This window comes from Cherax quadricarinatus, chromosome 75 (assembly GCF_038502225.1).
Source record: "Cherax quadricarinatus isolate ZL_2023a chromosome 75, ASM3850222v1, whole genome shotgun sequence".
Lineage (NCBI taxonomy): Eukaryota > Metazoa > Arthropoda > Malacostraca > Decapoda > Parastacidae > Cherax > Cherax quadricarinatus.
Window position 1 is genome coordinate 9,482,752 of NC_091366.1, and position 26,001 is coordinate 9,508,752.

Here is a 26,001-nt window from a genome sequence, read left to right on the forward strand (position 1 = left end):
TGAGTTCTAACCCCACCCGTACCGTGGGTAATTTATTTTTTGTTTTCATGCATCCATCTACCGCTGGGTGAAGAAGCATCTTTTAAGAGGCATTCTGTATTGCTTCTTATATAGTTAAAAGTGATGGCATCTTGTCATACTTCTTGCTCTTCTTACCTCTGTCTGCGATGGTTGAATCATAGCTCCTGGGTCCGCCTCTTCACTTCTACCAACCTGCATATTAACCTTTACAAAAGCGACAAGTTGATGAATAAGACATGTGTAACACTTGTCTTTAGTGATGAATAAGACACATGTGTAACACTTGTCTTTAGTGATGAACAAGACACATGTGTAACACTTGTCTTTAGTGATGAATAAGACACATGTGTAACACTTGTCTTTAGTGATGAATAAGACACATGTGTAACACTTGTCTTTAGTGATGAATAAGACACATGTGTAACACTTGTCTTTAGTGATGAACAAGACACATGTGTAACACTTGTCTTTAGTGATGAATAAGACACATGTGTAACACTTGTCTTTAGTGATGAACAAGACACATGTGTAACACTTGTCTTTAGTGATGAATAAGACACATGTGTAACACTTGTCTTTAGTGATGAATAAGACACATGTGTAACACTTGTCTTTAGTGATGAATAAGACACACGTGTAACACTTGTCTTTAGTGATGAATAAGACACATGTGTAACACTTGTCTTTAGTGATGAATAAGACACATGTGTAACACTTGTCTTTAGTGATGAATAAGACACACGTGTAACACTTGTCTTTAGTGATGAATAAGACATGTGCAACACCTGCCTGGCTTTACTGATCAATAAAACACATGTGCAATACCTGGCTGTCTTTATTGATCAATAAGTCACATGTGCAACACCTGGCTGTCTTTAATGATCAAGATACATGTGCAACACCTGGCTGTCTTTATTGATCAATAAGACACATGTGCAACACCTGGCTGTCTTTATTGATCAATAAGACACATGTGCAACACCTGGCTGTCTTTATTGATCAATAAGACACATGTGCAACACCTGGCTGTCTTTATTGATCAATAAGACACATGTGCAACACCTGGCTGTCTTTATTGATCAATAAGACACATGTGCAACACCTGGCTGTCTTTATTGATCAATAAGACACATGTGCAACACCTGGCTGTCTTTATTGATCAATAAGACACATGTGCAACACCTGGCTGTCTTTATTGATCAATAAGACACATGTGCAACACCTGGCTGTCTTTATTGATCAATAAGAAACATGTGCAACACCTGGCTGTCTTTATTGATCAATAAGAAACATGTGCAACACCTGGCTGTCTTTATTGATCAATAAGACACATGTGCAACACCTGGCTGTCTTTATTGATCAATAAGACACATGTGCAACACCTGGCTGTCTTTATTGATCAATAAGACACATGTGCAACACCTGGCTGTCTTTATTGATCAATAAGAAACATGTGCAACACCTGGCTGTCTTTATTGATCAATAAGACACATGTGCAACACCTGGCTGTCTTTATTGATCAATAAGACACATGTGCAACACCTGGCTGTCTTTATTGATCAATAAGACACATGTGCAACACCTGGCTGTCTTTATTGATCAATAAGAAACATGTGCAACACCTGGCTGTCTTTAATGATCAAGATACATGTGCAACACCTGGCTGTCTTTATTGATCAATAAGACACATGTGCAACACCTGGCTGTCTTTAATGATCAAGATACATGTGCAACACCTGGCTGTCTTTAATGATCAAGATACATGTGCAACACCTGGCTGTCTTTAATGATCAAGATACATGTGCAACACCTGGCTGTCTTTAATGATCAAGATACATGTGCAACACCTGGCTGTCTTTAATGATCAAGATACATGTGCAACACCTGGCTGTCTTTAATGATCAAGATACATGTGCAACACCTGCTTTACTAATCCAATAAAGAGAATAAATAGTGGAAGATGCGACTAGATAGTCTGAGGAGGTCAGTCCCTCAGTCTTGATAACTCAGCGTTACCAAGACTGAGGGACTGACCACCTCAAAGCAACATTCCGCTTCTTCCACCGTTTATTCTCTGCATTAGACTGATGAAGCCACTGGTTGGAGAAATGTCCAGCACAATATACTCAAGTTCTGCAAATGTATCTAATTCATCTTCTATGAACCAGATCTATTTATTGCTGACCTCCAGGGCTCGATCATATCTACTCTTGAAGCTGTGTAGTGTGTTCATCTTGATTCATGACGTCTTGCTAACCTCCATCTGACAGAGAGCCCCGCTTTACAGCGCTTCGTTTAACAAAGTTTCGCTAATACAGCGGTCTTCAATTATATCCATTCTTGTAGTCAGACTTTCTACAATAACATTAATCACCATTCACTGTAAGCTAAGGCCCAAAATATTTGAAAGTAATGTGTGTACTGTATATGCATTTTTTTTAGGCCTAGCTATATTGCATTTGATTCACTTTACAGCAGTAGCTCAGAACTTGCTGTATAAACGGGGTCCTCTGGTATCTGTTGCCTTATCTACCATCACTGGCCTCTGACTCCTCGTATCAAACCAGCGTATTCCTGTGCACTATCTAGTCCTCCGTCTTAATCACATTTCCGTTGTTGTTTTCATTCCGGTGGCTCCAGATTATTCAACATCTTACCAGAAGATATCAGAAACACTGCTGGAACAAGTGTAGAAGTCTTCAAGATATCAGAAACACTGCTGGAACAAGTGTAGAAGTCTTCAAGATATCAGAAACACTGCTGGAACAAGTGTAGAAGCCTTCAAGATATCAGAAACACTGCTGGAACAAGTGTAGAAGTCTTCAAGATATCAGAAACACTGCTGGAACAAGTGTAGAAGCCTTCAAGATATCAGAAACACTGCTGGAACAAGTGTAGAAGTCTTCAAGATATCAGAAACACTGCTGGAACAAGTGTAGAAGTCTTCAAGATATCAGAAACACTGCTGGAACAAGTGTAGAAGTCTTCAAGATATCAGAAACACTGCTGGAACAAGTGTAGAAGTCTTCAAGATATCAGAAACACTGCTGGAACAAGTGTAGAAGTCTTCAAGATATCAGAAACACTGCTGGAACAAGTGTAGAAGTCTTCAAGATATCAGAAACACTGCTGGAACAAGTGTAGAAGTCTTCAAGATATCAGAAACACTGCTGGAACAAGTGTAGAAGCCTTCAAGATATCAGAAACACTGCTGGAACAAGTGTAGAAGTCTTCAAGATATCAGAAACACTGCTGGAACAAGTGTAGAAGTCTTCAAGATATCAGAAACACTGCTGGAACAAGTGTAGAAGTCTTCAAGATATCAGAAACACTGCTGGAACAAGTGTAGAAGTCTTCAAGATATCAGAAACACTGCTGGAACAAGTGTAGAAGCCTTCAAGATATCAGAAACACTGCTGGAACAAGTGTAGAAGTCTTCAAGATATCAGAAACACTGCTGGAACAAGTGTAGAAGTCTTCAAGATATCAGAAACACTGCTGGAACAAGTGTAGAAGTCTTCAAGATATCAGAAACACTGCTGGAACAAGTGTAGAAGTCTTCAAGATATCAGAAACACTGCTGGAACAAGTGTAGAAGTCTTCAAGATATCAGAAACACTGCTGGAACAAGTGTAGAAGTCTTCAAGATATCAGAAACACTGCTGGAACAAGTGTAGAAGTCTTCAAGATATCAGAAACACTGCTGGAACAAGTGTAGAAGCCTTCAAGATATCAGAAACACTGCTGGAACAAGTGTAGAAGTCTTCAAGATATCAGAAACACTGCTGGAACAAGTGTAGAAGTCTTCAAGATATCAGAAACACTGCTGGAACAAGTGTAGAAGTCTTCAAGATATCAGAAACACTGCTGGAACAAGTGTAGAAGTCTTCAAGATATCAGAAACACTGCTGGAACAAGTGTAGAAGTCTTCAAGATATCAGAAACACTGCTGGAACAAGTGTAGAAGCCTTCAAGATATCAGAAACACTGCTGGAACAAGTGTAGAAGTCTTCAAGATATCAGAAACACTGCTGGAACAAGTGTAGAAGTCTTCAAGATATCAGAAACACTGCTGGAACAAGTGTAGAAGTCTTCAAGATATCAGAAACACTGCTGGAACAAGTGTAGAAGTCTTCAAGATATCAGAAACACTGCTGGAACAAGTGTAGAAGCCTTCAAGATATCAGAAACACTGCTGGAACAAGTGTAGAAGTCTTCAAGATATCAGAAACACTGCTGGAACAAGTGTAGAAGTCTTCAAGATATCAGAAACACTGCTGGAACAAGTGTAGAAGTCTTCAAGATATCAGAAACACTGCTGGAACAAGTGTAGAAGTCTTCAAGATATCAGAAACACTGCTGGAACAAGTGTAGAAGTCTTCAAGATATCAGAAACACTGCTGGAACAAGTGTAGAAGCCTTCAAGATATCAGAAACACTGCTGGAACAAGTGTAGAAGTCTTCAAGATATCAGAAACACTGCTGGAACAAGTGTAGAAGTCTTCAAGATATCAGAAACACTGCTGGAACAAGTGTAGAAGTCTTCAAGATATCAGAAACACTGCTGGAACAAGTGTAGAAGCCTTCAAGATATCAGAAACACTGCTGGAACAAGTGTAGAAGCCTTCAAGATATCAGAAACACTGCTGGAACAAGTGTAGAAGTCTTCAAGATATCAGAAACACTGCTGGAACAAGTGTAGAAGTCTTCAAGATATCAGAAACACTGCTGGAACAAGTGTAGAAGCCTTCAAGAGGAAACTGGACAAATATCTTCACCAGGTGCCAGATCAACCAGACTGTGATGTTACAAACCACTCTGTAAAAATACCCTGACTTTCCTCACTGTAAATAAAGCATCGCGTGTGTGACCTAATTCACGTCTGCGTAACTAACTCATTACGATTGTGACAATACGTAAACATGACCAGACATGAACATATAAATAGTTCATTACCACTGTAACTTGTTCACCTATCAAAACTTCGCGACTCAGTCCCTGGACCCATTATGTATCTCTGTTATGTTGAGCTACAGTCCCCGGACCCATTGTGTGTCTTTGTAATATTTTGACTTCTACACATTTGGATAAGTATAGGATGGATAATAAATATATTAAACTGTGATGAATATCTGGGTCAGCAGGCCACCAGCAGCAACAGCTTCGTTGACCAGGCAAGCACCACACGAGCCTGGCCCATGGCCGGGCTCAAGGGGTAGAAAAGCTCTCGGAACTTATCAAAGGTTATTACCCAACTGTGGAAATATAAACACATATGCAGTATAATGTGATCCTTTATTGACAACGTTTCGCCCACACAGTGGGCTTTTTCAAGTCACAAACAGAACTGTTTGTGACTTGAAAAAGCCCACTGTGTGGGCGAAACGTAGTCAATAAAGGATCATATTATACTGCATATGTGTTTATATTTCCATTGTGTCGGTATATTATACCATTTATTTCCATTACCCAACTGTCTTCATCTATCTGTGGTTACAGAGGTCGAGTCTCAACTCCTGCTAGAGCCTCTAAACTAGTCACTGCATGGGTCATTTTCCCCTGGCTTCGGGAACTCCATCATACCTAACCATAAAGCTACGTATGGATCCTAACATCAATTTGACTCATCTTGTTTTCAATATTGATCTTGCCCTCGTGTCCGTAAGTCTTATTATTTAGTGATAATAGTGCACGTAGGTACCTTTTTCACCTAATGACTACACACACGTTAGGTTCAGTAAGTTAGGTTAGGTTAAGTTTGGTTAGGAAACGTTTCACCACTCGTGGCGAAACATTTCCTTTAATAAATGTCCTGAACTGTATATGTCTTTTTTCCACAACAGGACAAGTGTCTCCTGACGCATGTCTTTTGGTCATCTGACCGAGGCCTTCCACTGGCTTACCCTTCCACCCACTTTAAAAATTATAGTTATTTTTACATACATTACACACAGTGGTAATAACCACAACATTAAGTGTCCATAAAGACCAATTTCCTAGTCACAACTCACATGCAAAAAGTGTCCCGTAGCTCGGTTGGTAGCGCCCGTAGCTCACACACCGAGGTACCGATCCCCGGTACGGGTGGAAACACTGGGGCGTATTTCCTTAATACACCTGCTGTCCCTGTTCACCTAGCAGTAAATAGGTACCTGGGTGTTAGTCGACTGGTGTGGGTCGCATCCTAGGGACAAAATTAACCTAATTTACCCCAAATGCTCAATATAACCATGGGCTTTCTATGTAGTATGTCATTGGTGTCAGCTATGGTCTGTATAAGTTGCATCATATACTTGTAGAAATAAAGACTATTATTATTATTATTATTAGCTATTTGTTAGTCTAAAAAAAAAAAATCTTATCTTGTTAGTGAATATAAAGAGTGGATATCGTGCTATCTTATATACTTAATGTCTTAGCACTCCTTGAGATATCGTAATATATTACTTGCAGGAAAATATTAATCTGAAAAACAGTTACATACCACTCAAAATAATCTTAATTGTTTAGTAGGTCCTTGAATTGTGGTTTTGTGGGTGGAGGTAGGGGGAGGGTGGAGGGGTTAGGGGGAGGGGGGGAAGGTGGAGGAGTTAGGAGGAGGGGACAGGGTAGGGGGAAGGTGGAGGGGTTAGGAGGAGGGGATTCGGAAGGGGGATGGGGGAGGGGTTAGGGGGAGGAGATTGGAGGGAGAAGGTGGAGGGGTTAGGGGGAAGGGATTCGGAAGGGGGAAGGTGGAGGGGTTAGGGGGAGGGGGTTAGGGGGAGGGGATTGGGAATGAGGAAGGTGGAGGGGTTAGGGGAGGGGGAAGGTGGAGGGTGTTAGGGGGAGGGGGAAGGTGGAGGGGTTACGAGGAGGGGACTGGGTAGGAGGAAGGTGTAAATGTTAGGGGGAGGGGACTCGGAAGGGGGAAGCTGGAGGGGTTAGGGGGAGGGGACTCGGAAGGGGGAAGGTGGAGGGGTTAGGGGGAGGAGATTGGGAAGGGAGAAAGTGGAGGGGTTAGGGGGAGGAGATTCGGAAGGGGAATGGGGAGGGGTTAGGGGGAGGAGATTGGGAAGGAACAAGGTGGAGGGGTTAGGGGGAAGAGACTAGGAAGGGGGAAGGTGGAGGGGGTTAAGGGGAGGGGACTGAGAATGAGGAAGGTGGAGGGGTTAGGGGGAGGGGGAAGGTGGAGCGTGTTAGGGGGAAGGGGAAGGTGGATGGGTTAGGAGGAGGGGACTGGGTAGGGGGGAGGTGTAGATGTTAGGGGGAGGGGACTCGGAAGGGGGAAGGTGGAGAGGTTAGGGGGAGGAGATTCGGAAGGGAGATGGAGGGGTTAGGGGGAGGAGATTGGGAAGGGAGAAAGTGGAGGGGTTAGGGGGAGGGGAATCGGAAGGGTAAGGGGGAGGGGATTGGGAATGAGGAAGGTGGAGGGATTTGGGAAGGGGGAAGGGGACTGGGAAGGTGTAGGGGTTAGGGGGAGGGGTTTGAGAAGGGGGGAAAAGTGGAGAGGTGAGAGCAACCAAGCGTGTGTGAAAGGTCACTCAGTTGCATAACAGTTTGTCCTTGGATGATAGAAAACGAGAGAGAGGCAGCCAGCGTGTCTTTGTGCTGGTGGTGAGTCAGTCTGGTGCTGGCCTTAATAATATAATAAGTAAGTAAGTAAGTAAGTAAGTTTATTCAGGTATACACAAATACAGTTACATAGAATTATCATACATAGCAGCATATGTGTAGAGAACCTAGGATAACCCAAAAAATATCTTTATTTACTACCAGTACATGTACAAGTTATACAGACCATAGCTGACATCAGTGACATACTACTATATAGAAAGCCCCTTGTTATGCTGAGCATTTCGGGTAATTTAAGTCAATTTTGTCCCCAGGATGCCACCCACACCAGTCGACTAACACCCAGGTACCTGCTTACTGCTAGGTGAACAGGGACAGCAGGTGTCTTAAGGAAACACGTCCTAATATTTCCACCCGTACCGGGGATCGAACCAAGAACCTCAATGTGTGAGCTAAGTGTGATACCAACCCAGCAACGGGACATGGGGTAAATGTTCCTGCATCAACAGCATCTGCACACTCGCCTAACAACAGTATCATAATCGTGGAAGAACTAAAATCGTAGGAGTCGCTACTAGGTCACTCTCTCCCTGCTCCAAGAGCTTTATCATACCACTTCCTAAAGCTCTGTATGAATTCTGCCTACATCACTCTCCAGATTGTTCCACTTCCTGACAACTCTAAGGCTAATGAAATACTTCCTAACATCCCTATGAATCATCTGAGTTTACAGCGTATGACGAATGGGAGACAATCAGGTTCGATCCAATGGAGGGGAGGATAATGCCACCTTGAAGATTTAAGATTAATCCCTCAAATATTTTACACAAACCTCTAACTGAGAGGATTTTGGGATAAGAACTATAAGACTACTGATTTAGGGAACCCATTTGTATGGCTTATGTATAGTTAATGACCATGGGAAGAACCCTTCTCCAGGTTGAGGAACTGACCACATCAAAACGTCTTCAAGGGTGATAGACTGATTTACAAGGTCTTGTTCGCGTCAGTAGGCCTACTGCACAGTATCCCTCCATTCTTATGTGCTTCTGATGCCGCCTCTGTATCCCACTAAAGAAGAATAACACTCTTATCCAACGTTACGTCACATAGTGGATTCTTCAGTCATGATTTTGAGGTAATCAGTCTATCAGCCTGGAGTCAATGTGTTCAGTCTATCAGTCTTGAAGAAAGTGTCTTATATACAGTACATATACTGTATATAAGACACTGCTTCTTAGGCTGAGGGACTGATTACCTCAAACTCCTCTCCTTACTCCGTTCTTCTTTATATTGGACTGATGAAGCCAGTGTGTGGAGAAACGTTTCCTCAACAAAGATTCACATATGCTGCTTAAGTGTCTCAATCTTCAACCTGTCGGGTTTTTTAAACCGTTTATCACACTCGACTGAAGAAGACTACTGTGTAGGCGAAACGTTTTGGTATAAAGATACCTAACTTTTGTACATGTGTCTTGCTTATCAACTTGTCGGTTAAGGGGTGTAAACTTCAGCTGCTCCAGGGGTTAAGGGGTGTAAACTTCAGTTGCTTCAGGGGTTAAGGGGTGTAAACTTCAGTTGCTCCAGGGGTTAAGGGGTGTAAACTTCAGTTGCTTCAGGGGTTAAGGGGTGTAAACTTCAGTTGCTTCAGGGGTTAAGGGGTGTAAACTTCAGTTGCTTCAGGGGTTAAGGGGTGTAAACTTCAGTTGCTCCAGGGGTTAAGGGGTGTAAACTTCAGCTGCTCCAGGGGTTAAGGGGTGTAAACTTCAGCTGCTCCAGGGGTTAAGGGGTGTAAACTTCAGTTGCTCCAGGGGTTAAGGGGTGTAAACTTCAGTTGCTCCAGGGGTTAAGGGGTGTAAACTTCAGTTGCTCCAGGGGTTAAGGGGTGTAAACTTCAGTTGCTCCAGGGGTTAAGGGGTGTAAACTTCAGTTGCTCCAGGGGTTAAGGGGTGTAAACTTCAGTTGCTCCAGGGGTTAAGGGGTGTAAACTTCAGCTGCTCCAGGGGTTAAGAGGTGTAAACTTCAGTTGCTCCAGGGGTTAAGGGGTGTAAACTTCAGTTGCTCCAGGGGTTAAGGGGTGTAAACTTCAGCTGCTCCAGGGGTTAAGAGGTGTAAACTTCAGTTGCTCCAGGTGTTAAGGGGTGTAAACTTCAGTTGCTCCAGGGGTTAAGGGGTGTAAACTTCAGTTGCTTCAGGGGTTAAGGGGTGTAAACTTCAGTTGCTTCAGGGGTTAAGGGGTGTAAACTTCAGTTGCTCCAGGGGTTAAGGGATGTAAACTTCAGTTGCTTCAGGGGTTAAGGGATGTAAACTTCAGTTGCTCCTGGGGTTAAGGGGTGCAAACTTCAGTTGCTTCAGGGGTTAAGGGGTGTAAACTTCAGTTGCTCCTGGGGTTAAGGGGTGTAAACTTCAGTTGCTTCAGGGGTTAAGGGGTGTAAACTTCAGTTGCTCCAGGGGTTAAGGGTTGTAAACTTCAGTTGGCGGTATTGTATACCATTATTATATTCACATCTATATATGGTTACATATAGTTGTTACCAGATGTCACTGCCCCTCGACCCGGTCCTAGACCAGGCTTCCTTAGTTGCTGCCAGATGTCACTGCCCCTCGACCCGGTCCTAGACCAGGCTTCCTTAGTTGCTGCCAGATGTCACTGCCCCTCGACCCGGTCCTAGACCAGGCTTCCTTAGTTGCTGCCAGATGTCACTGCCCCTCGACCCGGTCCTAGACCAGGCTTCCTTAGTTGCTGCCAGATGTCACTGCCCCTCGACCCGGTCCTAGACCAGGCTTCCTTAGTTGCTGCCAGATGTCTCTGCCCTCGACCCGGTCCTAGACCAGGCTTCAAGTAATGAATTTCCTGGTACTTGATTTGTACATGCAACAGTATACAGTACTAATACCGCCAATAACTGTGTCTTGCGTGTTGCCTACATACATACTTTCACTACTACCACTGCTACTACTAATACTACTACTATTACTACTGCTGCTACTACTAATACTACTATTACTACTGCTGCTACTACTAATACTACTACTATTACTACTGCTGCTACTACTAATACTACTATTACTACTGCTGCTACTACTAATACTACGCCGCCACCACCTACACCACCACCATACCTACCAATCACACCACTTACCACAGCCAGCCACCACCAACCACCTACCATTACCACCGCTACCACCAACCACCATTCACCTATTACCACCGCCGCCACCACTAACACCACCACCATTACCACCGCTGCCACCACCAATCACCACTATACCACTGCCGCCACCAATACCACCACCACCATACCACCAATACCACCACCATTACCACAGCCACCACCTAACACCACCACTATTTACCACGCCTACCACCAACCACACCATTACCATTACCACCGCCTGCCACCACTAACCACCACCATTACCACTGCTGCCACCACATCACCACCACTAATTACCACCATAACACCACTACATTACTACAGCCACCACTAACACCTACTACACTTACCGCCACCACTAACACCATTCACCATTACCACCGCCTGCCACCACACCATCCACTACCATTACTACCGCCTACCTACCAATACTATTACTATTACTACACTACCACCTACTACCACTATTACTACTGCCTACCACTAATACTACCTACATTACCTACCGCCTTGCCACCACTAACTAATACCACTATTACATGCGCTACTACTAATACTACTACTATTACTACTAATACTACTACTATTACTACTGCTGCTACTACTACTATATAACAAACTCGAAGTGAAAATACTACATCAGAATTATACTAAGAAAATTTTACATATTAAAATCAAGAATAAAATTAACCTCTCTGAAAAAAAATATTTTAATTAAATACATGACTATTAAAAATTAATATTAACATTGTTCTTATTAATAAATATAATTATGTCTTCACTAGTGGCAAGTGTGCCACTGGAGGTTGACTAGTGGCAAGTGTGCCACTGGAGGTTGACTAGTGGTAAGTGTGCCACTGGAGGTTCACTAGTGGCAAGTGTGCCACTGGAGGTTCACTAGTGGCAAGTGTGCCACCTGGAGGTTCACTAGCGGTAAGTGCGTGCCACTGGAGGTTCACTAGCGGCAAGTGTGCCACTGGAGGTTGACCAGCGGCAAGTGTGCCACCTGGAGGCCGACCAGCGGCAAGTGCGTGCCACCTGGAGGCTGACTAGCGGCGCGTGCCACCGGAGGTTGACCTAGCGGCGCGTGCCACCTGAGGCTGACAGCGGCGCGTGCCACTGGAGGCCGACTAGCGCGCGTGCCACCGGAGGCCGACCAGCGCGCGTGCCACCGGAGGCCGACCAGCGGGCGCGTGCCACCGGAGGCCGACCAGCGGCGCGTGCCACCGGAGGCCGACTAGCAGCGCGTGCCACCGGAGGCCGCCGACTAGTGGCGCGTGCCACCGGAGGCTGACTAGTGGCAAGTGTGCCACCGAGGCTTGACCTAGTGGCGCGTGCCACTGGAGGCTGACTAGTGGCGCGTGTCACTGAGGCTTGACCTAGCGGCGCGTGCCACCGAGGCTGACTAGCGGCAAGCGTGCCACCGAGGCTGACCAGCGGCAAGTGTGCCACCGAGGTTGACCAGCGGCAAGTGCCGCCACCGGAGGCTTGACTAGCGGCGCGTGCCACCGAGGCCTTGACAGTGGCGCGTGCCACCGGGAGGCTGACTAGCGGCGCGTGCCACCGGAGGTCGACCTAGTGCGCGTGCCACCGGAGGCCGACTAGTGCGCGTGCCACCGGAGGCCGACTAGTGGCAAGTGTGTCACCGGAGGCTTGACCTAGCGGCGCGTGCCACCGGAGGCTTGACCTAGCGGCAAGTGTGCCACTGGAGGTTGACCTAGTGCAAGCGTGCCACCGAGGCCGACCAGTGCGCGTGCCACCTGAGGCCGACCTCAGCGGCAAGTGTGCCACCTGGAGGCCGACCTAGTGGCAAGCGTGCCACCGGAGGCCTTGACCAGCGGCAAGCGTGCCACCGGAGGCCTGACCTAGCGACAAGCGTGCCACCGAGGCCTTGACCTAGCGCGCGTGCCACTGGAGGCCGACCTAGTGACAAGTGTGCCACCGAGGCTTGACCTAGTGGCGCGTGCCACCGAGGCCGACCTGTGCAGCGTGCCACCGGAGGCCGACAGCGCGCGTGCCACCGGAGGCCGACCAGCGGCGCGTGCCACCGAGGCTGACCAGCGGCGCGTGCCACCGAGGCCTGACCAGCGGCAAGTGTGCCACCGGAGGCCTTGACCAGCGGCGCGTGCCACCTGGAGGCCTGATCCAGCGGCAAGCGTGCCACCGGGAGGTTGACCAGCGGCGCGTGCCACCGAGGCTGACCAGCGCGCGTGCCACCGAGGCTTGACCAGCGGCGCGTGCCACCTGAGGTTGACCAGCGCGCGTGCCACCGGAGGCTGACCAGCGGCGCGTGCCACCGGAGGCTGACCAGTGGCGCGTGCCACCGGAGTGCCGACCAGCGGCGCGTGCCACCGGAGGCCGACCAGCGGCGCGTGCCACCGAGGCCGATCCAGTGGCAAGTGTGCCACCGAGGCTGACCTAGCGGCGCGTGCCACCGGAGGTTGACCTAGCGGGCAAGCGTGCCACCGAGGTTGACTAGCGGCGTGTGCCACCTGGAGGCCTGACCTAGCGCGCGTGCCACCGGGAGGCCTGACCAGTGCGCGTGCCACCGAGGCCGACCAGCGGCGCGTGCCACCTGGAGGCCGACCTAGCGGCAAGTGTGCCACTGAGGCCGACCAGCGGCGCGTGCCACCGGAGGCCTGACCAGCGGCGCGTGCCACCGGAGGCCGACCAGCGGCGCGTGCCATGAGGCGACCAGCGGCGTGTGCCACTGGAGGCTGACCAGCGGCGCGTGCCACCGAGGCCGACCAGCGGCGCGCCACCGGGAGGCCGACCAGCGGCGCGTGCCACCGGAGGCCGACCAGCGGCGTGCGCCACCGAGGCTGACCAGCGGCGCGTGCCACCGGAGGTTGACCTAGCGGCGCGTGCCACCGGAGGCCGACCAGCGCGCGTGCCACCGAGGCCGACCAGCGCGCGTGCCACCGGAGGCCGACCAGCGGCGCGCGCCACCGGAGGCTGACCAGTGCGCGTGCCACCGGAGGCCTGACCAGCGGCGCGTGCCACCGGAGGCCGACCAGCGCGCGTGCCACCGGAGGTGACTAGCGGCAAGTGTGCCACTGGAGGTTGACCAGCGGCGCGTGCCACCGAGGCTGACCAGCGGCGCGTGCCACCGGAGGCCTGACTAGCGGCGCGTGCCACCGGAGGCCGACCAGCGGCGCGTGCCACCGGAGGCCTGACTAGCGGCGTGTGCCACCTGGAGGCCGACCAGCGGCAAGCGTGCCACCGGAGGCCTGACTAGCGGCGCGTGCCACCGGAGGCCTTGACTAGCGGCGCGTGCCACTGGAGGCCGATCAGTGGCGCGTGGCACTGGAGGCCTGACCTAGCGCGGTGCCACCTGGAGGCTGACCAGCGGCAAGCGTGCCACCGGAGGCTGACCTAGCGCGCGTGCCACCGGAGGCCGACCAGCGGCGCGTGCCACCGGAGGCCGATGACTAGTGGTCTGCCACTGGAGGTTGACTAGTGGTGTGCCACTGGAGGTTGACTAGTGGTGTGCCACTGGAGGTTCACTACTGGCAAGTGTGCCACTGGAGGTTCACTAGTGGCAAGTGTGCCACTGGAGGTTCACTAGTGGCAAGTGTGCCACTGGAGGTTCACTAGTGGCAAGTGTGCCACTGGAGGTTCACTAGTGGCAAGTGTGCCACTGGAGGTTCACTAGTGGCAAGTGTGCCACTGGAGGTTCACTAGTGGCAAGTGTGCCACTGGAGGTTCACTAGTGGCAAGTGTGCCACTGGAGGTTCACTACTGGCAAGTGTGCCACTGGAGGTTCACTAGTGGCAAGTGTGCCACTGGAGGTTCACTACTGGCAAGTCTGCCACTGGAGGTTCACTAGTGGTGTGCCACTGGAGGTTCACTAGTGGCAAGTGTGCCACTGGAGGTTCACTAGTGGCAAGTGTGCCACTGGAGGTTGACTAGTGGCAAGTGTGCCACTGGAAGTTGACTAGTGGCAAGTGTGCCACTGGAGGTTGACTAGTGGCAAGTGTGCCACAGGAGGTTCACTAGTGGCAAGTGTGCCACAGGAGGTTCACTAGTGGCAAGTGTGCCACAGGAGGTTCACTAGTGGCAAGTGTGCCACAGGAGGTTCACTAGTGGCAAGTGTGCCACAAAAGGTTCACTAGTGGCAAGTGTGCCACAGGAGGTTCACTAGTGGCAAGTGTGCCACTGGAGGTTCACTAGTGGCAAGTGTGCCACTGGAGGTTCACTAGTGGCAAGTGTGCCACTGGAGGTTCACTAGTGGCAAGTGTGCCACTGGAGGTTCACTAGTGGCAAGTGTGCCACTGGAGGTTCACTAGTGGCAAGTGTGCCACTGGAGGTTGACTAGTGGCAAGTGTGCCACTGGAGGTTGACTAGTGGCAAGTGTGCCACTGGAGGTTGACTAGTGGCAAGTGTGCCACTGGAGGTTGACTAGTGGCAAGTGTGCCACTGGAGGTTGACTAGTGGCAAGTGTGCCACTGGAGGTTGACTAGTGGCAAGTGTGCCACTGGAGGTTGACTAGTGGCAAGTGTGCCACTGGAGGTTGACTAGTGGCAAGTGTGCCACTGGAGGTTGACTAGTGGCAAGTGTGCCACTGGAGGTTGACTAGTGGCAAGTGTGCCACTGGAGGTTGACTAGTGGCAAGTGTGCCACTGGAGGTTGACTAGTGGCAAGTGTGCCACTGGAGGTTGACTAGTGGCAAGTGTGCCACTGGAGAATCACTAGTGGCAAGTGTGCCACTGGAGGTTCACTAGTGGCAAGTGTGCCACTGGAGGTTCACTAGTGGCAAGTGTGCCACTGGAGGTTCACTAGTGGCAAGTGTGCCACTGGAGGTTCACTAGTGGTAAGTGTGCCACTGAAGGTTCACTAGTATCAAGTGTGCCACTGGAGGTTCACTAGTGGCAAGTGTGCCACTGGAGGTTCACTAGTGGCAAGTGTGCCACTGGAGGTTCACTAGTGGCAAGTGTGCCACTGGAGGTTCACTAGTGGCAAGTGTGCCACTGGAGGTTCACTAGTGGCAAGTGTGCCACTGGAGGTTCACTAGTGGCAAGTGTGCCACTGGAGGTTCACTAGTGGCAAGTGTGCCACTGGAGGTTCACAAGTGGTGTGCCACTGGACCTAGTGGACGCTGACTCCCGGAATTTTAATAACGTTCCACTTAAACAGCGTTCACAATGGTATTTCGCCAAGAATACATAATTAAACGAAGCTGACTCGAATTTATTATAAACCAGAGAGACGTTTACACCCCTTAACCCCTGGAGCAACTGAAGTTTACACCCCTTAACCCCTGGAGCAACTGAAGTTTACACCCCTTAACCCCTGGAGCAACTGAAGTTTACACCCCTTAACCCCTGGAGCAACTGAAGTTTACACCCCTTAACCCCTGGAGCAACTGAAGTTTACACCCCTTAACCCCTGGAGCAACTGAAGTTTACACCCCTTAACCCCTGGAACAACTGAAGTTTACACCCCTTAACCCCTGGAGCAACTGAAGTTTACACCCCTTAACCCCAGGAGCAACTGAAGTTTACACCCCTTAACCCCTGGAGCAACTGAAGTTTACACCCCTTAACCCCAGGAGCAACTGAAGTTTACACCCCTTAACCCCTGAAGCAACTGAAGTTTACACCCCTTAAGCAACTGAAGTTTACACCCCTTAACCCCTGGAGCAACTGAAGTTTACACCCCTTAACCCCTGAAGCAACTGAAGTTTACACCCCTTAACCCCTGGAGCAACTGAAGTTTACACCCCTTAACCCCTGGAGCAACTGAAGTTTACACCCCTTAACCCCTGAAGCAACTGAAGTTTACACCCCTTAACCCCTGAAGCAACTGAAGTTTACACCCCTTAACCCCTGGAGCAACTGAAGTTTACACCCCTTAACCCCAGGAGCAACTGAAGTTTACACCCCTTAACCCCTGAAGCAACTGAAGTTTACACCCCTTAACCCCTGGAGCAACTGAAGTTTACACCCCTTAACCCCTGGAGCAACTGAAGTTTACACCCCTTAACCCCTGGAGCAACTGAAGTTTACACCCCTTAACCCCTGGAGCAACTGAAGTTTACACCCCTTAACCCCTGGAGCAACTGAAGTTTACACCCCTTAACCCCTGGAGCAACTGAAGTTTACACCCCTTAACCCCTGGAGCAACTGAAGTTTACACCCCTTAACCCCTGAAGCAACTGAAGTTTACACCCCTTAACCCCAGGAGCAACTGAAGTTTACACCCCTTAACCCCTGGAGCAACTGAAGTTTACACCCCTTAACCCCTGGAGCAACTGAAGTTTACACCCGTTAACCCCAGGAGCAACTGAAGTTTACACCCCTTAACCCCTGGAGCAACTGAAGTTTACACCCCTTAACCCCTGGAGCAACTGAAGTTTACACCCCTTAACCCCAGGAGCAACTGAAGTTTACACCCCTTAACCCCTGGAGCAACTGAAGTTTACACCCCTTAACCCCTGGAGCAACTGAAGTTTACACCCCTTAACCCCTGGAGCAACTGAAGTTTACACCCCTTAACCCCAGGAGCAACTGAAGTTTACACCCCTTAACCCCAGGAGCAACTGAAGTTTACACCCCTTAACCCCTGGAGCAACTGAAGTTTACACCCCTTAACCCCAGGAGCAACTGAAGTTTACACCCCTTAACCCCAGGAGCAACTGAAGTTTACACCCCTTAACCCCAGGAGCAACTGAAGTTTACACCCCTTAACCCCAGGAGCAACTGAAGTTTACACCCCTTAACCCCAGGAGCAACTGAAGTTTACACCCCTTAACCCCAGGAGCAACTGAAGTTTACACCCCTTAACCCCAGGAGCAACTGAAGTTTACACCCCTTAACCCCAGGAGCAACTGAAGTTTACACCCCTTAACCCCTGGAGCAACTGAAGTTTACACCCCTTAACCCCAGGAGCAACTGAAGTTTACACCCCTTAACCCCTGGAGCAACTGAAGTTTACACCCCTTAACCCCAGGAGCAACTGAAGTTTACACCCCTTAACCCCTGGAGCAACTGAAGTTTACACCCCTTAACCCCAGGAGCAACTGAAGTTTACACCCCTTAACCCCTGGAGCAACTGAAGTTTACACCCCTTAACCCCTGGAGCAACTGAAGTTTACACCCCTTAACCCCAGGAGCAACTGAAGTTTACACCCCTTAACCCCTGGAGCAACTGAAGTTTACACCCCTTAACCCCTGGAGCAACTGAAGTTTACACCCCTTAACCCCAGGAGCAACTGTAAGGGTAAGAATGTCGTACAGTACTGCCACAGTGGAATGATGGACAATAAGGAGGTTGTCAAGGATCGTAAACAGTAGTATATGTAATGGAGAAAACTACATCTCAAGGAAATGGTGAAGAAAAGCAAGTAATTCTAACCATTAAGAGTCGCCTCGACGGTGCTAACAAAGGAACAGGAAGGAAACTAACATACACTATGAAGACACAAATGCAGCATAATGCAGTAGTATAATGGTTTTAACTTGATAAAACCCACTGTGAAGACGAAACGTTGTCAATATGGTTCACATTATACTTCATATGTGTCTATATCTAAGGAACAGAGACAACGAACCACTGCAGCAGGTCTACTGACACATTCTACGTAAGAAAGCAGCAGCAAGTCTCTGTTAGGAGGCAGTCAGAACACATGAACGGTGAAGAAATATAGAAGAAAGGCCAAGAGGAAAGGTGAGAAAGCAAAGGTTAGGTTAAGTCATGTGTATTCTGAAGATTAGAATATCTGGTGATATAATGAGTAAGTCAACCATCTACAAAAACAAATCCGGAACTAAGATCATTTTATGAATGACTCACTAAATCATAATAACACGATTGTAAACAAACCAGGCTACGGGTGGTGTTAGAACTCATGGCAAATGCGTGTTAAACTGCAGGTCAGTGCGTAATCCACTGGGCCACCTGGCTACAATAAGATTCATCCAACAAAGTATTTATACACTGTAGGGAGGCCACCAATGTTTTCACAAATGCAAGCTTTTACAGATGAATCATCCGCGTGGCTGGGGCGAACTCTAGCTCAAGTCCCCTTAAAGCCGCCTTCATGACTCATGCTTACGCACTGGCCTGGAGTTTTACGATCCACTCGCCACAGATTTAAACCCCACCCGTTCCGCAGTATGTTAGCAAAATTTTGTATAAAGATCGACTCAACACGATAGTGTCTGAAGACTACAAGAAGAGTAGACAGTTCTATCAGGGTACTAGCTTCTAGCAGTAGTCACCTGATGCATCAGTCATAAGTATCAACTGTACCACCAAGCGTGTTTGGCAAAATGAAAACGCCTCTGAGATGAGCTGAGGTAAGTAACAGCTCATAAATTGAAAATAAAGGCAGTAACTCCTGACCTAACCTTGTAAAACCCTGGTTCTAAATAAGAGTTTGTTGACTGAATATAACGAAGGCAAGGTACAGCATTACGCAATAATACTGGTAGAGTTACCAACTTTATTACAAATGCTCGTAGAATTACCAACTTTGTCAAGCCGTAACGGTTTGACAAAGCTCCTGGAGAGCGAAACGTTGCCACAGTAAAATGTCACATTAGTTGCACTTGTGTCCTTTTGCCTAACATACAGGATTTTTTACATGCCAAGTGAAGCAGAAGAGAAAAAGTTGAACTTTTGAATGATTCGTGTAGGTGTCCTGGCCCGGGTCTTGTCCAGAAGGTGTCCTGGCCCGGGTCTTGTCCAGAAGGTGTCCTGGCCCGGGTCTTGTCCAGAAGGTGTCCTGGCCCGGGTCTTGTCCAGAAGGTGTCCTGGCCCGGCCCGGGTCTTGTCCAGAAGGTGTCCTGGCCCGGCCCGGGTCTTGTCCAGAAGGTGTCCTGGCCCGGCCCGGGTCTTGTCCAGAAGGTGTCCTGGCCCGGCCCGGGTCTTGTCCAGAAGGTGTCCTGGCCCGGCCCGGGTCTTGTCCAGAAGGTGTCCTGGCCCGGCCCGGGTCTTGTCCAGAAGGTGTCCTGGCCCGGCCCGGGTCTTGTCCAGAAGGTGTCCTGGCCCGGCCCGGGTCTTGTCCAGAAGGTGTCCTGGCCCGGCCCGGGTCTTGTCCAGAAGGTGTCCTGGCCCGGCCCGGGTCTTGTCCAGAAGGTGTCCTGGCCCGGCCCGGGTCTTGTCCAGAAGGTGTCCTGGCCCGGCCCGGGTCTTGTCCAGAAGGTGTCCTGGCCCGGCCCGGGTCTTGTCCAGAAGGTGTCCTGGCCCGGCCCGGGTCTTGTCCAGAAGGTGTCCTGGCCCGGCCCGGGTCTTGTCCAGAAGGTGTCCTGGCCCGGCCCGGGTCTTGTCCAGAAGGTGTCCTGGCCCGGCCCGGGTCTTGTCCAGAAGGTGTCCTGGCCCGGCCCGGGTCTTGTCCAGAAGGTGTCCTGGCCCGGCCCGGGTCTTGTCCAGAAGGTGTCCTGGCCCGGCCCGGGTCTTGTCCAGAAGGTGTCCTGGCCCGGCCCGGGTCTTGTCCAGAAGGTGTCCTGGCGCGGCCCGGGTCTTGTCCAGAAGGTGTCCTGGCCCGGCCCGGGTCTTGTCCAGAAGGTGTCCTGGCCCGGCCCGGGTCTTGTCCAGAAGGTGTCCTGGCGCGGCCCGGGTCTTGTCCAGAAGGTGTCCTGGCCCGGCCCGGGTCTTGTCCAGAAGGTGTCCTGGCCCGGCCCGGGTCTTGTCCAGAAGGTGTCCTGGCCCGGCCCGGGTCTTGTCCAGAAGGTGTCCTGGCCCGGCCCGGGTCTTGTCCAGAAGGTGTCCTGGCCCGGCCCGGGTCTTGTCCAGAAGGTGTCCTGGCCCGGCCCGGGTCTTGTCCAGAAGGTGTCCTGGCCCGGCCCGGGTCTTGTCCAGAAGGTGTCCTGGCCCGGCCCGGGTCTTGTCCAGAAGGTGTCCTGGCCCGGCCCGGGTCTTGTCCAGAAGGTGTCCTGGCCCGGCCCGGGTCTTGTCCAGAAGGTGTCCTGGCCCGGCCCGGGTCTTGTCCAGAAGGTGTCCTGGCCCGGCCCGGGTCTTGTCCAGAAGGTGTCCTGGCCCGGCCCGGGTCTTGTCCAGAAGGTGTCCTGGCCCGGCCCGGGTCTTGTCCAGAAGGTGTCCTGGCCCGGCCCGGGTCTTGTCCAGAAGGTGTCCTGGCCCGGCCCGGGTCTTGTCCAGAAGGTGTCCTGGCCCGGCCCGGGTCTTGTCCAGAAGGTGTCCTGGCCCGGCCCGGGTCTTGTCCAGAAGGTGTCCTGGCCCGGCCCGGGTCTTGTCCAGAAGGTGTCCTGGCCCGGCCCGGGTCTTGTCCAGGTGTCCTGGCCCGGCCCGGGTCTTGTCCAGAAGGTGTCCTGGCCCGGCCCGGGTCTTGTCCAGAAGGTGTCCTGGCCCGGGTCTTGTCCAGAAGGTGTCCTGGCCCGGGTCTTGTCCAGAAGGTGTCCTGGCGCGTAGAGAAGAATATCCGTTTAAGAGTGAAGTAGGTAGGTCATGAATGTAACTGTTACAGTGATTCCGACAAACTGTGAATACACACTTACGTCCAGTGCATGTATTAAGGGAAACGTTTCGCCAAGAGTGGTGGCTTCATACCCGAAAAAGGCCATTCGCGGCGAAAAGTTACGCTTAATAAATGTCCTAAACTATACATTCTTTATCCACAGAGTGTATGTAACCGAGAGGTCAGCTGCGAAGAAAATATCCAAGTGCAGAAACTCAGGATGACAGATGTTGAGAAGAAGCAAGATTGTTGAGTGCGTCAAGAAAGTGTTGGAAGAGCCTAGAGAGTCATGTGTCCAGAGAGTAAAGATAACGAGTCGTGTGTCCAAAGAGTAAAGATAACGAGTCATGTGTCCAGAGAGTAAAGATAACGAGTCATGTGTCCAGAGAGTAAAGATAACGAGTCATGTGTCCAGAGAGTAAAGATAACGAGTCATGTGTCCAGAGAGTAAAGATAACGAGTCATGTGTCCAGAGAGTAAAGATAACGAGTCATGTGCCCAGAGAGTAAAGATAACGAGTCATGTGTCCAAAGAGTAAAGATAACGAGTCATGTGTCTAGAGAGTAAAGATAACGAGTCATGTGTCCAGAGAGTAAAGATAACGAGTCATGTGTCCAGAGAGTAAAGATAACGAGTCATGTGTCCAGAGAGTAAAGATAACGAGTCATGTGTCCAGAGAGTAAAGATATCTTCTACATAAGGTAACAAAAGAGAACATACCACAACAGAAATTTCGAAATACATGTAATAGTTAGCAAGAACAGTGAAAAAGTGAACCCATCTCCATGAGAAGCCTCTCTTCCCATTACTTCTAATACTTTAAATACTATTTAAACTACTACTGATGCTACTGCTACTACTGCTACTACTACTACTACTACTACTACTACTACTACTACTACTGATGAAGGTAATTCTCCAAAGCTTGTCTAAGCTATAGACGTAATATATTTCTATTAGTCCAGTTTTCCACTGGTGACTCCGCCTACTACTGCTTCACTTTATGTCTGCACCATATAAACTGCTTCTACACGGATATTCTGCACTTTTATCAAGATTGATAGACTGAACACATCGACTCCAGGCTGAGGGACTGATTACTCCTTATCTTCCACCGTTCTTACCTGTATTAGACTGAAGAAGTCACAGGGTGGCAAAAAAGTTTCCAGAATCAAGATTCCCAAATGTTGCAAAACTGTCTTATTTATCAACTTGTCTGTCTTCTAAACCATTTATATATATATATATATATATATATATATATATATATATATATATATATATATATATATATATATATGTGTACTACTACAACTGTTTACCTTACTACTGATGCTGTTACTACTACTACTATTACTACTGGTACTACTACTACCACTATGACTACAAGTACTATGACTTCTATAACTGCTATGACTACTACAACTGTTACTACTGGTACTACTACTATTACTGGTACTACTACTACGACTAATACTATTACTACTACTACTATTACTACTACTATTACTGCTACTACTACTATTACTGCTACTACTACTATTACTGCTACTAATACTATTACTACTACTGCTACTATTACTACTACTACTACTACTATTGAAGAAGTCACTCGTGAAGTCACTTGGGGCGAAACGTTACCTATAATAAATATAAACTATACACAAGTGTGTTGCTCCACATCTTGTGACAATCACCAACATCATTTTCCACTGAGACTAATCTCTCAGCAAGATATTTGATATTTACCTTAGGCCCATACGAGCCCTGCCTCCCTCCTCAATGACCACTCACCTGCAAATGAACAAGAAAATCGTGATTAACATTTAGCGAATTACTCCGCTAACAAACAATATATCTTATACTCTCATTGTAATCTGAACATTCAATGCTCATTACATTAATGTAGTTAGTGTCGAATTTAATATCAGCTTAAGCGTTTATTATAACCAAATTATTCAAATTTATTCTTAATAACGAGTCCAACTAAAATATTTGGATACACTATATAATATTTGAACGACTTGTATTAAATACAATACTGATAATGTAGGTTTTATGCCATGTTTTAAAAGACTGTTTATATACACACGTTACTGTAATTTATATTAATGATGGAGAGCGCTACGCCCGTATGAGCTGTACAATTCCAAGAACTTTGGGATTAAATTCGTCTCAATATGATGGGTGGTGACACTGTTAGTAACATGATGGGTGGTGACACTGTCAGTAACATGATGGGTGGTGACACTGTCAGTAACATGATGGGTGGTGACACTGTCAGTAACATGATGGGTGGTGACACTGTCAGTAACATGATGGGTGGTGACACTGTCAGTAACATGATGGGTGGTGACACTGTTAGTAACATGATGGGTGGTGACACTGTCAGTAACAGGATGGGTGGTGACACTGTCAGTAACATGATGGGTGGTGACTGTCAGAAACAAGATGGCGGGTGGTGACACTGTGTGAGAAACATGATGGGTGGTGACACTGTCAGAAACATGATGGGTGGTGGCACTGTCAGAAACATGATGGGTGGTGACACTGTCAGAAACATGATGGGTGGTGACACTGTCAGAAACATGATGGGTGGTGACACTGTCAGAAACATGATGGGTGGTGGCACTGTCAGAAACATGATGGGTGGTGACACTGTCAGAAACATGATGGGTGATGACACTGTCAGAAACATTATGGGTGGTGGCACTGTCAGAAACATGATGGGTGGTGACACTGTCAGAAACATGATGGGTGGTGACACTGTCAGAAACATGACGGGTGTTGACACTGTCAGTAACATGATGGTTGGTGACACTGTCAGTAACAAGATGGCGGGTGGTGACACTGTCAGTAACATGATGGGTGGTGACACTGTCAGAAACATGATGGGTGGTGACACTGTCAGAAACATGATGGGTGGTGACACTGTCAGAAACATGACGGGTGGTGACACTGTGTCAGAAACATGATGGGTGATGACACTGCGTCAGAAACATGATGGGTGGTGACACTGCGTCAGAAACATGATGGGTGCTGACACTGTGTCAGAAACATGATGGGTGGTGACACTGTGTCAGAAACATGATGGGTGGTGACAATGTCAGAAACATGACGGGTGTTGACACTGTCAGTAACATGATGGGTGGTGACACTGTCAGTAACAAGATGGCGGGTGGTGACACTGTCAGTAACATGATGGGTGATGACACTGTCAGAAACATGATGGGTGGTGACACTGAGAAACATGATGGGTGGTGACACTGTCAGAAACATGATGGGTGGTGACACTGTGAGAAACATGATGGGTGGTGACACTGTCAGTAACATGACGGGTGGTGACACTGTGTCAGAAACATGATGGGTGGTGACACTGCGTCAGAAACATGATGGGTGGTGACACTGTCAGAAACATGATGGGTGGTGACACTGTGTCAGAAACATGATGGGTGGCGACACTGTCAGAAACATGATGGGTGGTGACACTGTCAGAAACATGATGGGTGGTGACACTGTGTCAGAAACATGATGGGTGGTGACACTGTCAGAAACATGATGGGTGGTGACACTGTCAGAAACATGATGGGTGGTGAGACTGTCAGAAACATGATGGGTGGTGACACTGTCAGAAACATGACGGGTGGTGACACTGTGTCAGAAACATGATGGGTGGTGACACTGGCAGAAACATGATGGGTGGTGACACTGTCAGAAACATGATGGGTGGTGAGACTGTCAGAAACATGATGGGTGGTGACACTGTCAGAAACATGACGGGTGGTGACACTGTGTCAGAAACATGATGGGTGGTGACACTGTCAGAAACAAGATGACGGGTGGTGACACTGTGTCAGAAACATGATGGATGATGACACTGTCAGAAACATGATGGGTGGTGACACTGTGTCAGAAACATGATGGGTGGTAACAATGTGTCAGAAACATGATGGGTGGTGACACTGTCAGAAACATGACGGGTGGTGACTGTCAGAAACATGATGGGTGGTAACACTGTCAGAAACATGACGGGTGGTGACACTGTGTCAGAAACATGATGGGTGGTGACACTGTCAGAAACATGACGAGTGGTGACACTGTGTCAGAAACATGATGGGTGGTGACACTGTCAGAAACATGATGGGTGGTAACACTGTCAGAAACAAGATGGCGGGTGGTGACACTGTGTGAGAAACATGATGGGTGGTGACACTGTCAGAAACATGATGGGTGGTGGCACTGTCAGAAACATGATGGGTTGTGACACTGTCAGAAACATGATGGGTGGTGAGACTGTCAGATACATGATGGGTGGTGACACTGTCAGAAACATGATGGGTGGTGACACTGTCAGAAACATGATGGGTGGTGACACTGTCAGAAACAACATGACGGGTGGTGACAGTGTGTCAGAAACATGATGGGTGGTGACACTGTGTGAGAAACATGATGGGTGATGACACTGTCAGAAACATGATGGGTGGTGGCACTGTCAGAAGCATGATGGGTTGTGACACTGTCAGAAACATGATGGGTGGTGAGACTGTCAGATACATGATGGGTGGTGACACTGTCAGAAACATGATGGGTGGTGACACTGTCAGAAACAACATGACGGGTGGTGACAGTGTGTCAGAAACATGATGGGTGGTGACACTGTGTGAGAAACATGATGGGTGATGACACTGTCAGAAACATGATGGGTGGTGGCACTGTCAGAAACATGACGGGTGGTGACACTGTGTCAGAAACATGATGGGTGGTGACACTGTGTCAGAAACATGATGGGTGGTGACACTGTCAGAAACATGACGGGTGGTGACACTGTTAGAAACAAGATGATGGGTGGTGACA